Source organism: Ictidomys tridecemlineatus, chromosome 9, assembly GCF_052094955.1.
Source record: "Ictidomys tridecemlineatus isolate mIctTri1 chromosome 9, mIctTri1.hap1, whole genome shotgun sequence".
Taxonomy (NCBI): Eukaryota; Metazoa; Chordata; class Mammalia; order Rodentia; family Sciuridae; genus Ictidomys; species Ictidomys tridecemlineatus.
Genome location: NC_135485.1, coordinates 63294058 through 63314314, shown reverse-complemented (window position 1 = coordinate 63314314; position 20257 = coordinate 63294058). Strand labels below are relative to the sequence as shown.

The 20257-nt window shown below is 41.9% G+C and overlaps 1 pseudogene; it reads right to left on the bottom strand.

The window, feature by feature from the left end:
• Nucleotides 1–14012: 14012 nt before the first annotated feature.
• Nucleotides 14013–14720, bottom strand: LOC144366443 (UPF0235 protein C15orf40 homolog pseudogene; annotated as a pseudogene).
• Nucleotides 14721–20257: the final 5537 nt, after the last annotated feature.

The window sequence follows — 20257 nt, the reverse complement described above, 5'->3', positions numbered from 1 at the left end:
TTTTTTCCCTCCAGTCTTTTGTTAATAATTAAGCACAAAATTTTATTTCTGTGGGGAAACAAAGATACAGAATGCCAGCTGGCCACAGTGGTACACACCTGCAATCCTAGTGACTTTGGAGGCTGAGGCAGGAGGATTGCAAGTTTGAGGCTAGCCTCAGCAATTTAGCAAGACCCTGTCTCCAATAAAAAGGGCTGGGGATGTGGCTCAGTGGTAGAGTATCCCTAGGTTTAATTCCTAGTACTTCCTAAAAAAAAAAAAAAAACAAATACAGAATACCTGCGTGTGTGTATGTGTATGTGTATTATAAAAAGGAGCAGTCAGTAGCTGAATCTCTTAGTTCCCTGGTTCATTCAATGCTGTCGGTCCTAACCCATTTTTCTTCCTCCCACACCCTCAGGCAGGGGGTCTTGCTATATGGCCCAGGCTGGCCTCAAGCTCCTGGGCTTGGATCCTTCTGCCTCAGCCTCCTGAGTGGAGACCACAGGCACGTGCATCCAATCCCTTTACCCTCTTGGCATATTTAACACAAGAAATTCATGAGATTCAACTTTGAGAGTCTTCTGGTCAGGAACCCTCAGGCCCCCAAGAATACCAGCCCATGGATATCTCCTTCTCATTGTCCCTTTTTGCCATCTTTTCTAGGTTTACTTGTAGGTTTACATGAGACCATGCTGGTCCAAGGTCTGACATCCTAGAGGAAGAGCTTAGGAAGGTGCATCTGGAAATGTGTGCTTACTTGGTTACATTTGTGCAATTATGAACCCAGCAGGAGTCACCAGGGCGATAGCTTAGTGACAGGTCTGACTGTTGACAAAGAGCCTCCTTTGTACTCCACATTCATTATTTCAATCCTATTATTGTTCCTGTTTTACAGATAGGGTTAAAAAAGTTAAATAAGTTGCTTAAGGAGGCTGTTTGCTGTGGATGATGTGGATGATGTCAAGAATGGCCCCAGGCTTCTGTCACTTCTCCTAGTCACTGCCTGAAATCCAGGCAATGACAGCTTCATTTGGATTAAGACCATCTCAGTTCAAAAGTTCAGTTTCAATCATTAATGCTTTAAAATAAATTGTTTTACTTGATCCCTTATGCTAACCCCCCTGTGGGGACTAGGACCAGCTGTGAAGAACAGAACCTGAGGGTTGGGGGATGGTGCTATTGTGGAGAGGTTATGGTAGTGGGGAGAGTCTGGGGTGCTAAAGGCTGAGCACTCTGAATACCTCATCAACAGAAAGGAAAGGAAGCTGGGGTCACAGAACACAGGTGGGGAGTTCCCCAGGGAAATATTGCCTACTTCGGATTTTTTCCCAAGGGCAGTTCTCAAAATCCGGACACATTTACTAAGAACTGAAATCTGGATCTTACCACTGTATTGTTTGTCTGGGTTTACTATTCTTTAACTGTGAATTTTAATCTACAGATGACAGAACAAGGTCCAGCCAGAAAGCAAGCAGTGGTACATAGTTGTTTGGTTAGCAGTGTCATTAGTGCTACAGTTTAAACACAGAATATTTTATTTCATGGTCTAGATTTCAAAATTTTCCAACATATCATGACTCCCACACCAAGAACACAAAGAAATAACTTAGACTGGAGCAAAGATTTTTAAGGAGGGGTGCCGTACATAAACAGGAAGCAAGACAAACATTTTACCAAGAACTAAGTTAATCATTTCTAAAACTATTCAAAAGAAAACCTCAACCATGTGCATAATTCAGTTCCCCATCCTCTCTTTTCCAATTTTTTTTTTTTTTTGTCCAGGGATTGAACTCAGAGTTACTCAACCACTGAGCCACATCCCCAGCCCTATTTTGTATTTTATTTAGAGACAGGGTCTCACTGAGTTGCTGAGTGCCTCGCTTTTGCTGAGGCTGACTTTGAACTCAGGATCCTCCTACCTTAGTCTCCTGAGCCTCTGGGATTAAAGGTGTGTGCTAAACTACCCTCGCCAGCTTTCTCTTTTTCAATTCTAAAAAAGACATCTATTAACATATTTTAAGAAAAGTGAAATAGTGCACAAGGGAGGCTGAGGCAGGAAGATCACAAATTTGAGGCCCACCCTGGCAGCTGAGTGAAACCTTGTTCTCAACATAAAAATTAAAAAGAGCTCAGTGGTAGCCTGGTGTGGTGGTGCCTGTAATCCCAGCAACTCAGGAGGCTGAGACAAGAGGATCGCAAGTTTAAAGCCAGCTTCAGCAGCTTAGCAGGTCCCAAGTATTTAGTGAGATCTTGTCTCAAAATACATTAAAAAAAAAAAAAGCAGAAAGAGCTGGAGATGTGGCTCTGTAGTTAAGTAACCCTGAGTTTAATCCCTGGTATCAAAAAAAAAAAAAAAAAATCTCAGTGGTAAAGTGTCTGGGATCAATCCCTAGTACCAGAAAAAAAAATTTTTTTTAAATATAAAGCTATATAAAACAAGTTCATCACAAGGAAATTCAAATGACATTGCCAAAGTAGGAGGAGGTAGGAGGTAGTATACTCCACTTAAATACTCTGAACTGCAGCTTTATCTGAAAAATGGAATTTATAGCAATTCCTTTATCTCATGGGATTTTTTGAGGAATGAAGGAGATAATATGTATGAAATGCTGAGCACAGTGTATCATGCAATCAAATGTCACCTAAAACCACTATTAGTTCATTATCAGTGACTTAATATCCAGCACAGAATCCATCCTCTTTTGCAAAGACTTCCAGAGTAGTTAAGTCTTTCATTCTAAACAGCCCCCTCCTGCAGCTCCACAGGAGTTGAACCCGTTGTGAGCCTGACACACATTAAGCAGTAGTGTCCTACTTCCAAACTTCTCCTGCCAGGGGTTCTTTCAACACTGGTATATAGTTTCTGAGTCTCCTTTTAATTTCTATTTTATCCCTATTTGTGGACTTCTTCGTCTTCTAGCCACAGCAAACACTGGGCATGGGTCTCTTCTTCCCTCCTACACATCATGAATAGTATTTCTCAACAATATTCCATTTGAGATTCTATTTTATTTGTTAATAAGTTTTTAATTTTAGAATAGTTTTAGATTATAGAAAGTTTGCAAAAAAGGACAGAGAATTCCCATATATCCTACACCCAGTTTCCCCATTGCTAACATCTATATTAATATGGCACATAATCATAAATAATGAACCAATGTGATACATTATTATTAACTAAAGCCCATAGATTTTTCAGGCTTTCTTAGTCTTTCCCATATATCCTTCTTATAGTCCAGAATCCCATACAGAATTACATGTCACATTACATTTAATTGTCTCCTTAGACTCTAACTGGAAGAGTTCATGATGAAATTTTTTTTGACAGGGCCATTCTCTGTATAACAGACCCAAACTTCCATCTTACTCTTATAAATGATAATTATACACATACATGTTATTACTTTCACATGAAGATATATAAAGTAAACATTTATTTGAAAGTATTATATACTGTATTATTTGTTTTCTGTGACATAAATGCTATAATTTAAGCAATACAACAATAATAGTGTCAATTAGTAGCAACTAACAGTAGAACTAATTAAACAAATTATATGTCAGAAAAAACATAACAATGATTTCTTCGTCTGGCACGGTGGCACACACTTGCAATCCAAGCAGCTCAGAAGGACGAGGTGGAAGGATCGTGAGTTCAAAGCCAGCCTCAGCAAAAGTAAGGCAATGAGCAACTCAGTGAGACCCTGTCTCTAAATAAAATACAAAATTGAGCTGGGGATGTGGCTCAGTGGTCAGACAGTGCCCAAGTTCAATCCCAGGCACCAAAAACAAAACCCAAAATCTTAACAATGATTTTAAAATAAGCTTTTTGTTACAGAATAGGGTTTTTTTTCAGCTTCTACTTAATATTTACATTGTATTTCATTTTGTGTGTGTGTGTGTGTGTGTGTGTGTGTGTGTGTGTGTGTTGCTGTGGATTGAACTCAGAGCTTTGTGCATGCAAGGCAAGCACTCTACCAACTGAGCTATATTCCCAGCCCTGTATTTCATTCTTATATTCCTGGGAGGTCCTGTGGTTGAGCTGCAGGAAGCCTGATTGTGGGAAGTGTTTGAAGACTATTTTAAGGTGCATGCTGGTCACCTGTAGAGAACACAGGCCAAGTCAGATCACTTTTGATGAGGACTGCCTGGGTGAACTTGATAACATTTAACTTTCCCAGTCCTAAGTCTTTCCTTCTATAAAATGAAATTATTTTTAAAAACTCATTTAAAAATTGTACTTAACATATGTGCTTTTGCATGCACTGTCTCATTTAATCCTCAAAACAGCCCCATTGCATCGGGCCTTTCTATCCACAGACCAATCTGACATTGGGTTCTGTACTGCGGACACAGTGAGTTTCTCCGTGCCCTTTCTTCCTTGCCAACAGAATCCTGATTGTCCAGGTGTCCTTCCCTTAGGAAGGAAGTCCCTCACCTTATCTCAGTGGTAATCCCTGAACTGCCAAAGCCAATAACGATTTGATGCTCTCAGCCAGTGATGTTTAAGCGGCAGGCAAATGGCCCAGTTCTGACTAATGAAGCAGGAGAGGAACTCTGCTGGGGTTGAGGGACAGGGTGAGGAGGAACTTCTAGGAAAGTCTTCAGATCTTAGAAAGACACAGGCATGAGACGGTCCTTTGGGGTCAAAGATGCCTAGAACTATGGGAACACTTGGTGACTCTGTGGAGAACTAGCCTGGAGGAAAATCAGCAAGTTAGGATGACACAGGGGGAATAGAAGAATGGAGGACATTGATGTTGTTGAGTCACTGGATTAGCCAGGCCTAGATCTACCCTACCTTAGTCCTTCATGTTACACAGTCATACATCTCCTTATTGATTATCAGGGCTTTCTCTTCTTTGTAGCAGAAAACAACCTAAATCATGTGTCAAATGTTACAGTTATGTTTGGGTCCTTTGGCTCCAAAGGGGACACTGGTTTGCACCCTAGAGTGTGTAGTACATGTAGTCCCACGTGAAGGAAAGGGAATGTTCTATGGGATTCCCAGCAACCCCAGGATTCTCTGGTAACTCTCTTTCTGCTGCTGCCTTTTGGAAGTAGAAGGAGAAATTGCACTATGAGAGCTGCTGGAGCAGAAGAGAACTCTTGATTTAAGATGCTGGAGTGATACTCGAAACAAACAGAGGAAGCATCAAGCAGAAGAATTGAAATGCCCAGAGAGCAAAACCAAGGGAGAGATACTCAGTGAGGAAATGATGGATGCAGTTTGCATGGGATTCATAAGGCACTTTGGATATCTCAAAGTTCTCAAGGTATGGACGTTGGAGGGAACAGCCCTGTGTACCAGGGCAGGCCAAGGAAGCCTTCTTTCCACAGAGATCTGCTGAATCTTTTCAGAGAAAGACAAAGAGGGCTCAGGGGACTTAACTATTCCGAAGATTCCTAAACAAGAAGGGGCCATCAAGGCTGTGGCCTTCACTCTCCAGGGCAGTGCCTGAGACGTTTAGAGAGATTACTCTGTGTGAGGGCAAAGCTGCAGGCCCTGAGAACTGTTTGGAAACATTGGTCAATTGTTAAAGAAAATTAAATGTCAGAGAAGTTCTTGTATCCAACTCAACAAGGTTTAGAAACCGTATGAGCAAGTTGGTTGCTCTTGTCTCCAGAGGCAAGAGAGTTCTTCTCCGCCTCTTGGAGAAAATCTGGGTCAACTTTGGGGACTTTCTCAATTTGTTTCACTGTGTAACTAACTACTCCAAAAATGAAGTGGCTTAAACAACAACCACCATTTATTTGCTCATAATTTTGATATTAGGTCACAGTTAAGAGTAAATGTAATAGCCACAGTATAGCACACGTAAGATAGGACAGCATGAAAGTACACAAAGTAGCATCTGTAAGGAAAGATGAGATGCTTATATATATAATTTTTAAAGCATATGCTGGGCTGGGGCTGTAGCTCAGTAGTAGAGTGCTTGCCTAGCACTGGTGAGGCTTTGAGTTTGATCCTTGGCACCACATAAAAAACAAATTAATAAAAAATAAAGGTTAAAACAAAGAAGTACATGCTAAGCATGTGGGTGTGCAGAAGAAGACACAATCACTTCCTGCAGAGTGTATTAGTGAAGATGCAGCAGAAAAACTGGGATTAGCTTGCTAGTTGAAGAAAAGGAAATAAAAGGATATTTATTCCAGACAGAAGGAGAAGCATATACTAACTGAAAAATCTATATGTATTTAGGAATGTGGTAGATAGTCATTCAATTTTGCTAAAGCATGGAGGACTAGTAAAGGTGCTCGGAAGGTTGATGGGCACTAAATACTAAAATGTTGAAGACTATGTGTCTTAGTCCATTTTCTGTTACTATAATAAAATACCTGAGACTATGTAATTTATGAAGAATAGAAGTTTATTTGGCCCATAGTTCTGGAGGCTGGGAAGCCCAAGAGTGTGGTGCTGGCATCTGGTGAGGGACTCCACAATATGGCAGAGAGCCTCACATGGTGAGACACAGCAAGCATGCTGGCTCAGAGCTCTCTTTCTCTTCTTTTGAATGCTTTAATGCCATTACCTGAACCCCACTCTCACAAACTCATCTAATTACCTCCAAAGGCCCCACCTCCAAATATAACTAATATGTGAATCTGGGGATTAAGTTTCCAACACATGAAGTCCAAACCATAGCACGAAGACATGGAATTTAGACTTTATTTGGTAAGCAATAAGGAAATGCAGAAGGCAGTGTGCAGGGAGTGTCACTAGAAAGTGATGCTGTAAGATGTGAAATCTGGTGGCCATGGATAGAACAGTCAGTTAGGAGGCTGCTGTAATAATGTAGCACGAGTTGAGACACCTGGAGTTAAGCTGATGGCAGCAGAAATAGAAAGAGATAATTGAGCAAAACACAAATAAGGATTTGTAAACAGGCAACTCCTCTGTTAAAAATAAAAGCCCACAAAACTTGATTTTAAACATGCATCCGCACACCATCACTGTGTTTGTAAATAGGCTGTATTTACATGCACACATACTGTAATACATCACATATGCTGATGGTAACTCTCTTCAACTAATAGCATTGGGAATTTTGTTCCATACACTATGCAAAACAAGGAGAATAAATAGAGCCAGGGGAAAAAATGCTGCCTCATACCATGAAATTTGGGGTGTGTGTGTGTGTGTGTGTGTGTGTGTGTGTGTATACACGCGTGCACATATATGCACATGATCTTGGAATGGACTATGCAGCAAGAAGCTTAAACTATAGATGAATTTCTCAAATTCCTCCAAGGAATCAGTCTGTCTCCTGTTACTCTGCTTTCCTTGTAGTTGGACTTATTGATGAATGCCGGGGACTGTTGCTGATACATGGGAATTCACTGGGTTTGTCTATGGAAAAAACCCTGGCAGTTCCAAGGACAGTGACATTTTAGAGTATTCTTAACAAACAGAATGAACAAGAGCAATTATGTGTTAGACTGATCGGGTTTCCAGCCCTCTTTCCATCATCCAGTCAAGTCTATTGATTCTACCTTCTAATTATACTTGAAGTCTGCACTCCAGCCTCATGAACTCAGGGCCCTCAACCACTGAGACACATCCCCAGCCCTATTTTGCATTTTATTTTAGAGACAGTGTCTCACTGAGTTGCTTAGTGCCTCTCTAAGTTGCTGGGGATGGCTTTAAATTCTCAATCCTCCTACCTCAGCCTCCGGAGCAGCTAGGATCATAGGTGTGTACCACTATGCCCAGCTTTAAACATCTTTTTGACCATAGCATGCCTTGTCATGGTTAGTTCCCTTTTTTCCTATACAAGTATGTTGGTCAATTGCCTGCTTTGGAGACGCCCCGTCTCAGAGAGTCTGTCCCCACGTTCTTTGCTGAAGAAACAGCAGGCATATGACTCCTGTCCCCAACCATGTCTGGACCTGACCCCAGCCTGACCTATCAGATTCTCTTTCTCAGACTGGGGATATAGCTCAGTTGGTTGAGTGCTTGCCTGACATGCACAAGGCTGTGGGTTCAATCCCCAGTACCACCAAAAGAAAAGAAAAAAAAAAAAGCAGATTCTATTTCTCAAGAATTTGGACTTAGGAGCCAGTGATTCTAATTAGCTGTGTTGGATCTGAAGATAGCTTGAGGCCACTTGCAGGAAGCCAAATTGAACCACAGGAAAACAGAAGTGAAATTAGTCTGGAGAAAGAGAAAGGAATTGATGTGTCAAGGTAAGTGGAGATGAAAGACCCCATTATCCCAGAAGGAATGAGAGATGGCGGGGGTGGGGGTGGAGAGAGATCTAGCTACTCTGATTTCCTAATGTTCCTCACCACAGTTCCTGGATGCGCTTCTGTCTGGGTTCCAAGACATTTGCCCTACTGATAATCCCTCCTTGATTTCAGGCAATTTGAAGTAAGTGCTATTCTTTGCACCAAACCTGACTTCATTGACATCCCCAGTATCTATTCCACGACCTCTCTGTTCCTTTATCATAGTACACTGCTGTTGTTTATTTGCTGTCTCTCTTCCTTATTGGGTTTTGAAACTAACTTCCTTGAAGGTGAGAGTTTTGTCCTGTTCTATTTTGAGATCTCTGGCACTGAGATGAGTGACTGGCATATAAGAAAATATTCATTGAAAGTTTAGAAAGTTCTTTTAGAGTTAGGGGGTCAACCTTCTCACAACTTGCATTGATTCTATTTTTCTATGATTTTTTTTTTAGTTGCAGATGGGCACAATATCTTCATTTTGTTTATTTACTTATTTGTTATATGCTGCTGAGGATAAAACCCAGTGCCTCCCACGTGCTAGGCAAGCACTTTACCACTGAGCTACAGCCCAGCCCTTTTCTGTCATATTTTGACAACACAGATGTTAGGCACAAGCAATTGCTTCTGAGCTGCTCGGGTCGTCTCAGAGTACTATACTAGCTGTCAGATGCCAGACCCTGGGCTGGAAGGGACCTTGAGGGTCCACTGATCTCTGAAAGCTTGATTATTGCTTCATTGTGGAAAATTGCCTCCTCGATTTTATTTTAAAACATTGTCTAATTTCTTTTTTTTTTTTTTTAAGAGAGAGTGAGAGAGGAGAGAGAGAGAGAGAGAGAGAGAGAGAGAGAGAGAGAGAGAGAATTTTTAATATTTATTTTTTAGTTCTCGGCGGACACAACATCTTTGTTGGTATGTGGTGCTGAGGATCGAACCCGGGCGGCGTGCATGCCAGGCGAGCGCGCTACCGCTTGAGCCACATCCCCAGCCCAACATTGTCTAATTTCACATGCACAAAAATTGTAGTGATTCTAAAGTAAAAAAATCATCCCCAACATCATGACTGCAATCAAGCAACCTGTTTCCATATGTCCATATTTCTTGCAGTCCTTGTTTGTATACATTTATATGACATTTACAGGATTATAATCATCATTAGATAAAAATGTTTCTTTTTCATTTAACAACCAATCATTATTTTTCCATGTTGACACAGGACTTAATGAGTTGTCACCGTTCCATAATACCTTAATTGATTAGATATATCTTTTTTTTAATATTTTATTTTTTAGTTTTCGGCGGACACAACATCTTTGTTTGTATGTGGTGCTGAGGGTCGAACCCGGGCCGCACGCATGCCAGGCGAGCGCGCTACCGCTTGAGCCACATCCCCAGCCCCAGATATATCTTTTTTTAACATTATTTTTAACTAAAACCCATTGTTTAATGACAGCTCAACATTTGTGTTTTCAGATTCTATGGGTTTTGGCAAATGAAAAATAACATGTATCTACCATGATAGTATCATAAAAAAATAGCTTCACTACCCTCAAATCCTCAAATTCTTCTACTATGGACATTCACACTGGTTTTTTTTCTCCTTCCTTCCTTCTATTATGAATGTGGTTTCTTTGGACATCTCTGTGTAAATTCCTCTTTCCCTTTAGCTTGATTCTTTTAGAATACGTCTGCCCACATCCCCCTTACTTACACAGTTTTGCTTTTATTCAACGACTAGCATTTGCTGAGAACCTGCTGTTTCAGCTGCTAAAAGCAGACACACATTGATGGAGATAAGATTGTGGAGCACAAAGAATTCTCTCCTTAGTGATGGAGAGAGACACCTTAACAGATAAATTAGCATATACCGTGGCAAAGAGGTGTAATCCAGGGAAGAGCAAGTCCATCTAGCAAGAGACTGCTCCCATCCGCTGTATTTCTTTTCTTTTAAAAAAATTTTGTTTAGTTGTAGATGGGCACAATACCTCTGTTTTATTTATTTATTTTTATGTGGTGCTGAGGGTCGAAACCCGTGCCTCCCACTTGCTAGGCGAGGGCTCTACCGCTGAGCCCCACCCCACCCCCATCTGCTGTATTTCTTAGTAAAGGGTGCCTGTGTTCCCTGCCCACAGCAATGTGTGGTGATACCAGCCTCCATACAATCTCTCCAACCTCAATGCAATTACTAAAAACATTCAACGGAGGAAATGTGAAGCTCCACTAACAGTAATAATGATCATTTATTGAATTCCTATGGTGTTTCATTAATCCTCTTAATAATGAGGTGAGATGGATTATTTTTGCCCCATTTTACAGATTAGGAAATGGAGGCTCAGAGATGGGAAATGATTTGTCAGAGTCACATAGCTAAAAGTCACAGAGGTGGGTTGGCTACAAGTTCACCCAGTTCAGCTCGGCAATCTCTCTTGGAGCTAATGGAGCACCATGAGGAGAATCCTTTACAAACTGAAAGACCCTCTCAAGGGGATATGGGGCACAGTTGGGTTCTATTCTCTGCAAATATAAAGCTTTATTAAGACTGGAGGGCCCAGTGTCAAGTCTATTCAAATGTATTCTCTCCTTTATCTTCAACACACATTATCAGGTTGTTTTCTTATTGCTTTTCCCCATTGTTATGAGTTAAAGCAGTGGGTATGGTGGTGCACACCTGTAATCCTAGCTAGTTGGGAGGCTGAGGCAGGAGGATCTCAAGTTTGGGCCAGTTTCAGCAACTTAGTCAAACCCTGTTTTAAAATTTTGAAATTAAAACATAAAAAGGGCTTTGGGGTATAGCTGAGTGGTGGAGCACCCCTGGATTCAATCCCTAGGAAAGAGAAAGCGAGAAACCAGATAAAAATTAATGTTCATTTAGCAGCTAGTATTTGGATGATTACTCTAAAATCCCTTCTGATTTAGTGGTGCTGCCAAAGTACTCAAGAGTACACAGGGAAGAGCACATTCTTACACTCCTTTGTGCCAATGTATGATCTTCCTGGAAGGTATTATTTGTCCCTCCTTTGACATGAAGGTATTATTTGTCCCTCCTATTTCCAGTCATGACCATATGTAATATTGCATACAAAAATACATAAGCACATATAAACTCACATGGATACAAACATATAAGCACTCACAAATATTTCCTGGGTTTAAGGAATTACTAGCAATGAACTTGCATGTAAATAGAAAGAAGTTGTCTTTGGCTAGGTTCTCAAGAAACAGTCCCTGAGACTGGGGTTCATGAGCAAGGGATTTATTAAGGAAATGCTCCCAGGAGAAACCATAACTGAGCAGAGAAGTGGGCCAGGGAGGTGGGAAGACTGAGCAAAGGTGTGAATCCCAGTCTGTCCCCAGGGGAGCTCCAGAATATTAATCACACCTCCGTGTCAGCTCAGGCAAGGCGAGGGAGTTGAATTTTGGTACTCCTGTATCAGGCAGTTGCAGGCTTTGGGGATATAACTCTGTTCATATTCGACTCTCTGGACTTGGACAGAACAAATTCAGCAGCTCTTGGGAAATCCTCTGAAGAAGGTGGCAGGTGCAAGCTGCTAGAAGGAAAATGGGCAGAAGAGGGAGAAGGGCACACAGAGCAGGTCAAGGGCATCCTGCTCTGAATAGTCTCCACTGAGACTATTCTATTCTCTGTGCCCAGCAGTCAGGAGCACAGTCCCTGGAATGAGATGGGATTTGCTTTTCAACTTCACTACCTATAGAACCTGCCCCCTTGAACACTTGTTTTTCTCCTTTGTAAAATGAGAACAGTGTCTTCTAGGGAAGGTGGAAAGATTTCAGATCTGTTATTCAAAGGATTGTTTTTGATGATGATCACAAGCAGGTGCTGAGCAAATGGTATCTATTAATTCTGACACCATACAAAGATAATTTTTAAAATACTGTGAGCTCAGCTGGATCATACACAGAAAAATTCCTTTCTCATACCGTGCCATGGTAAGTTATATAGAGAGAAGATACCTTCCTCCTATTACCTCAGAGAGACCGTCAGTCTGGAGATCAGTAATGAGCTTATTTTCTGAAAGGCCCATCTCCCACTTCTGCCTACTTTCCACTCAAGCAGGAGGAAACTCGGTTTTTGCTCACCAGTGCTTTTTATTTTTAACTCTTTTATAATGAAAATCTTTGAACAGATTATAAAAAGTGAGAAGAGAGCATAATGAGCCCCTGAAGAGTATGAGACAGCCAGTTCCAACAAAATCATCAATTCAACACGTCCCTCCTTTCTATATTATTTGGAAGCAAACACCAGAAAATTCTATCACTTCATCCACAAATATCTCAATATGTATCCCGAAAGGATAAGGACTCTTTTATTTTAATTGTTAAATTAGCATACCCTAAAACTGCTTTTGACAGTGTGTGTGTAGTTCCATGAATTTTCACATGTACAGATTTGGGTTGCCATTGTTAAACCCAGGATACAGAGCAGTCCCATCATCCCAGAGAAATCTTTTTTTTATTTAAATCAATAGCTAAAACACCATCATCATCACACTTTTAAAATTGACAGTAACACATAGACTTGGGTTTTTTTTTTTTTTTTTAATACTGGGAATTGAAATCAGAGGCCCTTTACCACTGAGCTGTTCCCAGTACTTTTTTTTTTTTTACATTTTTTTTTTACAATTTTACTGATATAAAAGATGCTTAACACAATTTAAAATTAATAATAAAATATGCAATATTCTTTCCTCTGAATTGTATCCAGCAAACTGAATCCCCCAGAATGCTATGCTGATTTTTATTAAGCTCTTCCATTCACAGCTCATCTATGGCTGCAGCTGATGATGGCAAGAGTATAGTGCTGATATTAATGTCAGTTGATACCCAGTACTTATTTTTGGGACAATCTCACTAAGTTGCTGAGGCTGACCTCAAATTTGCTATCCTCCTGCCTCAGCCTCTTTAGTCCTGGGATTATAGGTGTGGACCACAACACTCAGCAGCAAATACATTTTTTAAAATGTGTTCTGATTGGTTATACATGACAGTAGAATGCATTTTGACACACCATACATAAATGGAGTAGAACTTTTTGTTCTTCTGGTTGTACCTGATGTAGGATCACACTGGTCATGTAGTCATATATTTACATAGGGTATTAATGTATGTTTCATTCTACTATCCATCTTAACCTCATACCCCCTCCCCTCACCCACTCCCCCTGCCTAATCCAAAGTACCTGTATTCTTCCCTAGGGACTTCCCCTTGTTGTGAATTAGCTTCTGCATATCAGAGAAAACAGTTGGCCTTTGGGGATTGGCTTACTGATATCTTAGCATGATATTCTCCAGTTCCACCTATTTACTGACAAATGCCATAATCTCATTCTTCTTTAAGACTGAGTAATATTCCAATGTTTATATATACCACATTTTCTTTATACATTCATCTGTTGAAGGGCATCTAGGTTGGTTCCATAGTTTCACTATTGTGAGTTGAACTGTTATAAACATTGATGTGGCTGCATCACTACAGTATGCTGATTTTAAGTCCTTTTGGTATAAACCAAGGAGTGGGATAGCTGGGTCAAATGGTGGTTCCATTCCAAGTTTTCTAAGGAATCTCCATACTGTTTTCCAGAGTGGTTGCACCAATTTGTAGTCCCACCAGCAATGTATGCGTGTGCCTAGTTCCCCACATCCTCACCCCCATTTTTTGGTGTGAATTTACATATGTATATATATTTGAATTTATATATATATATAATATATAATATGTATAAATATAATATAAATATAAAGTATATTTTGTGAATTTAAATATATTTTTTCTATTTAGCAACCTCTTCATTGATAGAAATTAAAAAGCTTCTCAAGGATGTACTTTGCATTTTGTGCTTTTATTTTTATTTTTTCAGCTTCCTTTTTAAATTTCTCTGAGATCTCTTCTGCAGTTGTACAGGCCAAAAGCTTCACCGCCTTTTCATGAGATTTACCACCCTTATTCAAAATCACATCACTCCTCCCGAGTTCTAAAACCTTGGAAAGGTACCGACAGAGCTCAGCCTCTCCCTCTGACAGAGGTGCTACCATAGCTACATTTAAGGCTTCCATTGTCACATCTGTTACAGCTTTTTGTTTGGAGCCAGCTTTGGCATGGATGGCTACGGTGACACAACCTTTAGGATCGACTGCCACGGGACCTAAGGGAGGAAGCCATCTCTCTGGTTCCTTGCTTTGGCTTTCACCCTTGTTCGTTGCACTAGCTGTCTTAAGCATCTCGGCTCCAGAAGAGGAAGCTCAGGTGCCCAGCTCCGCCCAGAGATGACTAAATCCCACCACCAAGCCACACCATTCTTCTGGGAAGGCTCCTCTAGGCAGCCTGGCACAGAAGTGCGCTCTAACAAAAACTTTTAAGGAAAAACATGATCCTACTTCTCTACAATCATGGGTGGTCTCCCAACGCACTCCATTTATAGTGTTCCTTTTGCAAAGGCAACAACATTCATATCTTGACACTCAAACGTGCCATAAGTAGAACATGTTCTAAGCACTTCTCACCCTTGCTTCTGACAAGAGTTCCAAATTTGACAGCAATTAATCCATTTTCTTCTGCATATAATCTTCCTGCTTAATTCAGATCTCTTTCTTTGATAAGCATCTCCCACCCCCTGCCCCTGTTTTCTTTCTTTCTTTCTTCTTTTTTCCTCCCTGGTACTGAGATTGAACCCAGTGGCACTTAACAACTGAGCTACATCCCCAGCCTTTTGTTTGGTTTTGTTTTGAGACAGGGTCACAACTAAATTGCTGAGGCTGACCTCAAATTTGCAATTCTCCTGCCTTGGCCTCCTGAGTAGCTGGAATTTCAGGTCTGTGCCTCCACTCCCAGGTGATAGATATTTTGTAACACCTTCGATTCTCCTATTTAGTAGAATTAGCCAGCTCAGAGTGATAGAAGGTAGCTGTGGTCTTAGGTTTTCACTGAATGACACCAAATTTTATCAAAAATATCTCAAATACTGCTTTTATTTCTTAAATAAGTGGTTTAGAATCTTAAGAGTTGGAAGGGAACTTAAAAAACATTTTGCTAAGATGCCCTCACTTTATGGATAAGAAAAATCAGCTTAGAGAAGTTTTGAAATTTGTAAAAGGCACGAGGCTGATTAAGATAAAAGTTGGAACTAGACTTGGGGGCTCTTTCCATTATACCATGTGGTTGAGCAGGATTTCTCCTTCTACCCTGCTGTCCCCTGATTGTGGGTTCCCTTACTATTTGTGTGTCCATGTGTTATGAGTAGCACTTAAGAGTCCTGAAAGCTGCGCATGCAAACACACACACACACACACACACACACACACACACACACACACACACACATGAAGTACTTTCTGAAATGTCCAGAAAAGGCTAATGTGTACAGGCAGAAAGCAGATTAATGAATGACCAGGGCTGTAAGAACAAGGATTCACTGCAAACTGGCCTGAGGAATGTTTGGGGGGTGATATTAATGTTCTAAAACTGGACTGACATAGTATTTGTTCAATTCTGTAAATTTGCTAAAATTGCAAGCTTATCACAGGTGAAGTTATGGTGTCTGTGATAAGGTAATTATACTTCAATAAAGGTGTTCTTTAAAAAAAAAACTGCGTAGAGAGATTTAATGGTCTCTTCTAACAAGACAGTGGAACGTAGCGATGGTGGTTCAGTTCAGCAACTCCCTGATGTGATCAGACTCCATCCAGGTCCCCTTATCTCTAGTCCACCATCCTGAGCACTTGGGCCTTTTCTTTTCTTGCTCCTCTTCTCATAGTGGTAACATGGTTGTTGTAGCCCCCAAACAGGCCCAAAGACCCAGCAAGAGAAAGGGTGGCATCAGGGAGTTCTTCGTGCCCCCCCATCTCCTGTGTTTGTGGAATTTCCCAGCCCAACCTCTTCAGAATCAGGTCACATGTCACCATCCCCATATGCAAGAAAGGCTGAGAAAGCCACTAGATAGCAAAGGAGGGTGAAGTTATCACGATGGTCCTAGTGCTGGACTGGCCATGTTGACTCCCCAAACCAAAGTCAAGTTGTTGGCAAGAGAAATGCTTCAGGATGCTGGGTAGGGGGTGGGCATGGTGGGATGGGTTGAGTGGGCAAATAAGAGTGTCTGCCACACCAACAAGCTCAAAATATGCTAAATATGTTATGATTTGTTCAGAGATTTTATAGCATGAAGAATATAAGCACAAAAGCCTGAGAGAGACTTCTGAGGTTCAAGGCCAACCCCACTGCTATGACTTGAATTGTGTCCCCCACCCGAATTCATATAAGGAAGCCCTAGCCCCAAATCTCAGAATGTGAATCTTTTGGAAATAGGACCTATAAAGATGGGATTAACTTGAAAGGAGGCCATTAGGGTGAACCCTAATGGGATCTGACTGGGGTCCTATAAAAAGACAAAACACCAGGGCCACACATGCCCAGAGGGTCGACCCTGTGACTAGGCAGAAAGAGGGCAGCAATCTGTAAACCAAGGGGAGGGGCACCTTGAATTTGGGCTTCCAGTCTCCAGAACTAAGAAAATAAGTTTCTGTTTAAGTCATCCAGGCTCTGGCATCTCATTACAGAAGCCCTAGCAAACTAACACGCCCCTCCATCCAATTCACTGTGACCTGAGTTCATTGCCACTCTAAACACTCTGTGACTCTGTTTCTTCCACTGTAACCTGGGGATAACAGTAACACCTGCTTCACAGAGTGACGTGAGAACGAAGTGAGTTAACCCATATAAAGAACTTTGAACAGTGTCCGCCACATAGTCAGCATTATTAGGAGTGAGAGCATCATGTGTATGTGTGATTGTGTGGAAATACATGATCTTGGCATGTCTTACCTACTGTCATTCTTTTGGTCAACAAATATTCATTGAATGTTTATTATGTGCCGAACAGTGAGCTAGGCACTTGAATAAAACAATGAACAAAGGATACTGCCTCCTGACTTTGCTGAGCTTGTATTCTGACAGGAGAAATCAACAATAAATAAGTTGACAAATATATAAATATGTAAATAAGATAATTATAGGTTGTGATAAATGCCATGAAGGAAATATCTATAGTGATGATATAGAAGGAAGAACTTCTATTAAATTGGGCAGGCAGGGAATAACTAAATGACATCTGGCTGGTAAGATAGTCAGCCACATAAGTAGCCAAGAGAAGAAATTTTAGGCATTGAGAACAGATGGTACAAAGGCCCTGGGGAAGGAAAGAGTTTGGCTTGATCTAGACTGGTCCAGAAGCTGGAGTGAGGGACTGGGTCCTGGATGAGGCTGAAGTGGTATCCAGGCCCCAGGCCACAGCACACTTTGTTGGCAAGGGAAGACATTTGGGTTTTATTCCTAGTGCAAAGGAGAACCATTAATGAGAGGCATGGTTTCTGTAATGTGTTTTCTAATTACCAAGGCTACTGTGTGGAGAATGGATTGAGAGCAGACAAGAGTAGATGAGAAGCCGGGCACAGTGGCACACACCTGTATGTAACCCCAGGAGCTCAGGAGGCTGAGGCAGGAGGATTGCAAGTTCAAAGCCAGCCTGGGCAAAAGCGAGGCCCTAAGCAACTCAGTGAGACCCTGTCTCTAAATAAAATACAAAATAGGGCTGGGGATGTGGCTCAGGGGTTGAGTGCCCCTGAGTTCAATCCCCCAAAAAAGAGAGTAGATGCTGAGACCCACTATGAACAGGTTGAAGTAGAGTGATGGCAAAGAAAATAAAGAGGAGTCCACTGGATCATTTGTGGGGTGTGTGTGTGTGTGTGTGTGTGTGTGTGTGTGTGTGTGTGTGATTAATGACAGCCATGTGCTCACTATGCTGGCTCAGTGGACGACTTCACCATCTTCCAGGTCTTCTCATCTTGGGCCTGGGCTGCCCCTTCCCTTCACCACCACTATAGATGTCGATATGCCCACTTTTACCTCCAGGCTGTGCTTCTGGGTGGTCAGCAAGGTTCGTGCATCCATGTGGGGAGGTCAGAGGAGTAGCAAGCATCCCTGAAGGCAAGACAGGCATGTGCCAATCACTGTCACTGGTCATGAAGACAACTGGGCACTCACTCGGAGGCCGATTGGCACTGGTGGTAAATGAAACTTTCTCTGGACAATGCCTGACTTCAAATCTTTCTTCATTGTCCTGTTCCCTGGTCTCCTCTTTTTCTGATCCCACAGTACTGAAGGGAAACTTGTTTTACAAGTCTTCGCCTGAATCTGTCTTAAGTTAGGTGGATAAAGTGCATTTTCAACTTACAATATTTTCAATTTGTGGTGTGTGTGTGTATGTGTGTGTGTGTGTGTGTGTGTGTGTGTGTGTGTGTGTGTGTGTTTAATGACAGCCATGTGCTCAGTATGTAACCCATCCTACGTAAGCCAAGGAGCATCTGTATTTATGATTTGGTTTTCTTTTTCTGAAGTGGGTGCATCTCGTTGCTCTGTCTAGGGGAAGGTTTCCACGTGGTGGAAGGAGTTGTGTTGAGATTTTCAAATATTAGCCGGACCTATACATGTATGTGCAACTGGATTACGGGCAGAGCTGTTCTAGACAAGCCACTGTTCCCGTGGTTCTGGCCTAACTCCAGGGATGCAGAGCGAGCAGGGGTGTCCCTCCACGCCCGCAAGCATGGTTTGGTTAGAGCTCCATTCAAGGGCAGAAAGCCACAAGTAGCCCCACCAATTACAGCTTAAAAAGACTTGAGCCAGCCCTGCCCCTCTGCCAGCAAGGACAGCGGCTGGCTGCCTGGCATCCTTGATGATCATGCCCCATCTCATGTCAGAAGCTTTAATTAATCAACCCAGGCTGCTCTTGGTGTAATTTCTCATCAGGTTTCATTTGTGTAAATCTCTAAATGGGAAAGGACAGAGGACACCACAGTAACATTCTCAGCCTGATAGTGAATGAATGGGTGACCCTGGATCTAAAGTCAGAGTCTGTGCTAGCTAGAAGATTGTTTCAGATCTGCGACTTTAATTTTACGGCTGAGACCCAGAGAATTTGGCTGGCCCAAGGTGACACAGTCAGCTAGTGGCGCAAGAACTCTCTTGTCAGTTTCCAGACGGGAGGTTGTTAGGTGGAGTGGGATTTAATCGGCCTGATTGACTTCCACAGGGCCCTCCTTCCCACCCAGTACTCGAGAGCCTGTTGTGTTGCCTACTGGCAACGCTCAAAGTGGTGCTGTGGAGTTAAACTCAGTCTCACTAAATCTTGATTACTGGGCGTGCATGCCGAACGGTGGAAAGCATCATAGAAAACTAAAACAAGGGCACTTCTGTTACTCTCAAACACTGTATCTATAGCGACAAAAACTGCTAACAAAGGACAGCCAAGGAGAGGTTCAGCCAGCACCTCTCAGAGAAAGGATGGAGTCAGCCTGCCTTTCCAAGTCTCAGGGCACTGTGGGCTGCAGGGGCCCTCTGAGGGGAGAGTGGAGATGGGAAGTCTGAAGGCCAGGGCCGAGCATGCAGACTGTAGCGCTGGAGGCCTACCTTTCAACTGGTGCATTGGAAGGAGCCAAAGGTGAGGGAAAGAATTAAGGTATATAGGCAGTGCTGAGCTGCATGTAAAAAGCTAGCAGGGCTGGGCGTAGTGGTGCACACCTCTAATCCCAGCAGCTCAGAAGGCTGAGACAGGAGATTGCAAGTTCAAAGCCAGCCTCTGCAATTTAGGGAGGTCATAAGTAATACAGAGAGACCTTGTCTGAAAATTAAAAAAAAAAAAAATTAAAGGCGCTGGGGATGTGGCTTAATGGTTAAGCATCCCTGGATTCAATTGCCAGTACCAAAATAAAAATAAAAATAAAAAGTCTGATAGGTTAGCACAGTGGATACCATGGTCTGAGATTGCAGGGCTGGTTCTCAGGAACCTGTCCTGAAATACACAGCCTGAGGTTTATTACAAACTGTGTCCTAGGTGATGTCCCCAGGGGAGTTTAGAATCCATCATTGCCCCTTCTTCCACAGGTCACCTTGGTTCCAACAAAGGTGGTCAGCCTTTAACCCATGAAACCCCAAGTTCTGTGAATTTCAAGGAAATGGATGCTGGTACATTAAAATAGATTGGAGA